This window comes from Carassius carassius, chromosome 46, assembly GCF_963082965.1.
Source record: "Carassius carassius chromosome 46, fCarCar2.1, whole genome shotgun sequence".
Taxonomy (NCBI): domain Eukaryota; kingdom Metazoa; phylum Chordata; class Actinopteri; order Cypriniformes; family Cyprinidae; genus Carassius; species Carassius carassius.
Window position 1 is genome coordinate 474389 of NC_081800.1, and position 3159 is coordinate 477547.

At 40.1% G+C, this 3159-nt stretch overlaps 1 pseudogene; it reads left to right on the plus strand.

The window, feature by feature from the left end:
• The first annotated feature begins 2157 nt into the window (after nt 1–2157).
• Nucleotides 2158–2276, plus strand: LOC132129805 (5S ribosomal RNA; annotated as a pseudogene).
• The last annotated feature ends 883 nt before the right edge of the window (nt 2277–3159 follow it).

The window sequence follows — 3159 nt, forward strand, 5'->3', positions numbered from 1 at the left end:
AATTAAATAAAATAAAAAAAGAGTCAATGCCGATCTCAGAATCTGAGCAGGTTTGGGCCTGTTTAGTACTTTTGGAATTTTTCAGTAATTATCTAATAATTGTGCAAAAATTAAATAAAATAAAAAAAGAGTCAATGCCGATCTCAGAATCTGAGCAGGTTTGGGCCTGTTTAGTACTTTTGGAATTTTTCAGTAATTATCTAATAATTTTGCAAAAATAAAATAAAATAAAAAAAGTGTCAATGCCTAATCTCAGAATCTAAGCAGGTTAGGGCCTGTTTCGTAGTTTTGGAAATTTTCACTAATTGTCTAATAATCTTGCAAAAAAAAAAAAAAAAGAGTCAATGCCCAATCTCAGAATCTAAGCAGGTTTGGGCCAGGTTAGTACTATTGGAATTTTTCAGTAATTATTTAATAATTTTGCCATGCATCCTCTTCAGCCACCTGCAAACTGCAGAAGTGGCCCACACAAAAGAGTCATGTGTGCTTCCATCACCCACCCATGAGGCCATCACCCACCACCTCCAGAAATTTCCAACAGCACAATAATGGAGTGTAGTTAACAACTGAATTTAAAGCAATGTTTCTTCTTATTGCCCTCTGGAGATATGAAGCCTGATGTTAGAGGACCAGGCAGGAGAGGGCCTGATGTTGAAGGGCCAGACTGGAGAGGGCCTGATGTTGGAGGACCAGGCAGGAAGGGGCCTGATGTTGGAGGGCCAGACTGGAGAGGGCCTGATGTTGGAGGGCCAGACTGGAGAGGGCCTGATGTTGGAGGGCCAGACTGGAGAGGGCCTGATTTTGGAGGGCCAGACTGGAGAGGGCCTGATGTTGGAGGCCTGAACTTTGAAGGCAAAGGCCTGGTTGATACACATGTATATCTCCAAGGATCCTTCCATTGCAACAGGCCCCAGGATGGCCAAAACTTTCTCTTCCTCTGAGGGAGAGGAGGAACTGTATTGATACCCCATCAGTCTTGTTTGCTTCCCTCTTATGTGGCGTAGCCCTCCATTTTGTCACAATTGTGAAGTCCCTCCATCATTCCTGACTTCTGGGCTTTGTTCGTATCCATAGCCAGCATAATTTTTTTTTGAGTGATTTCCGCACAGATTTTATTTTTGTCAGCATTTGTTATGCTGTTTTGCAGCTTTGAAAATAGCTGGACTTAATTATTTTCCCCCTCCTCTAAAAGAACTGCAATTTCATGCTTTGAAAATTGGGGTTTTCGGCTAATTTTCATTAACACATGACAGAATGGCAAGGAGACTTAAATAGGAAAAATTTAGCACAATAAGCATCAAGTGTCCACAACAGTACACCACAGTTAAAAAAAAAATGTTTTAAATTGTGGTTAAGTAGCCTATATCAGTATTAGCTAAATAGCCTAAGAAATAGTATGTATATGAAATTGTGAAATTATTGACATTGAGATCAGAAAAGAGCACATTTTTAACTCCTTGTGTGTATATAATGTATTGCAGAACAAATGAATGATTCGTTATTACTCGACTCCTACGTTCAAAAGCGTAATTCGAGTCGAAGAAAAGATAAAATAAAACCAAATTACTGTAGGTGGCGGTATGTGCTCATGTCTCCCATCTGCCATTAGATCGAAGAAGAAGAAGAACGACGGCTCAAACCAACGTTGTTTGAACGATGGATCTGCGACACAGGTACTATGGTTTTGGGAAACAGTAGTGACTAGCTAGTCGATTTCTTTTAAGATGCATCGTACTATGGTAGTTAAACCAGCGAGTTGCATCATTGTACGGGAAACGCACCCCAGGTTTGGGCCTGGTTGGTACTTTTGGAATTTTTCAGTAATTATCTAATAATTTTGCAAAAATAAAATAAAATAAAAAAGAATCAATGCCCGATCTCAGAATCTAAGCAGGTTTGGGCCTGGTTAGTACTTTTGGAATTTTTCAGTAATTATCTAATAATTTTGCAAAAATAAAAGAAAAGAAAAAAAGAGTCAATGCCGATCTCAGAATCTAAGCAGGTTTGGGCCTGGTTAGTACTTTTGGAATTTTTCACTAATTGTCTAATAATCTTGAAAAAGAAAAAAAGAGTCAAAGAGTTCCTTCCCTACTTATATAATGCAATGGCGATTATAGTGGCTGATCTTTAAATAGCCCTCTCTTTGCAGCCTCGTTCGCTTACGGCCATACCAACCTGGCTATGCCCAATCTCGTCTGATTTCGGAAGCTAAGCAGGTTTGGGCCTGGTTAGTACTTGGATGGGAGACCGCCTGGGAATACCAGGGGTCTCATTTATAAAACTATGCGTAGGATCTTTACTAAAAGTTTACGTGCGCCCAAAAGCCAAAAATGGCGTACGCCAAAAAATATTCCGATTTATAAAACCGTGCGTACGCACACCTGTAAGCAATGTTCCCTTTATAAATCACAGATCACCCGCAGATGTGCGTACGTGAACCAGCCTCATATCCCGCCCTGTACACGCCCATTTTTAACCATAAATAGTCAATGCAAATCACCTCATGATTGCTGATCAGCATGTAAATGAGAGTGGAATCCCATATATACCTGGAAAACTGGCATGCGACCCGCCAATTAATTAATCCAAGAAAGTGAAAACGTGCATTTCTGTTAGCCTAATTTTAATAATGGCGACAGGTGAGAAAAGAGGAAAAAAACGTAATTTCTCAGATACTGAGATTGAAACACTTGTAGGGGAGGTGGAGGCTCGGAAAACTGTGTTATTTGGTGGCCACAGCAGTGGGGTCACTAATAAAAAGAAGCAGTGCGAGTGGCAAAGTATTGCTTCTGCCGTCAATTGTGTCAGTGGGACAGAACGGACAGTTGCAGAATTAAAGAAAAAATGGTCCGACCTGAAGGTATACAAATTTTTTTTTTACCAACATATTACATTTGTGTTTTATTAGGCTATATACCTATATAAATAGCAATATTGATTTTCAAAAAGTTTTATTTACATGTGCTTACAGTATGCAAAATATGTGAAATAAAGATTCTCATTCATTCAAGGTGGAGGCAAAGAGAAAACTGTCCTCCCACCGCCAGAGCGTGGCTGCAACTGGTGGGGGCCCATGTACAGCTGATCTCACATCAGTGGACAGCAAAATCGCGGCTATAATTGGGGAGGTCAGCGTGAGTGGTATTGTGTCGGAAAAGG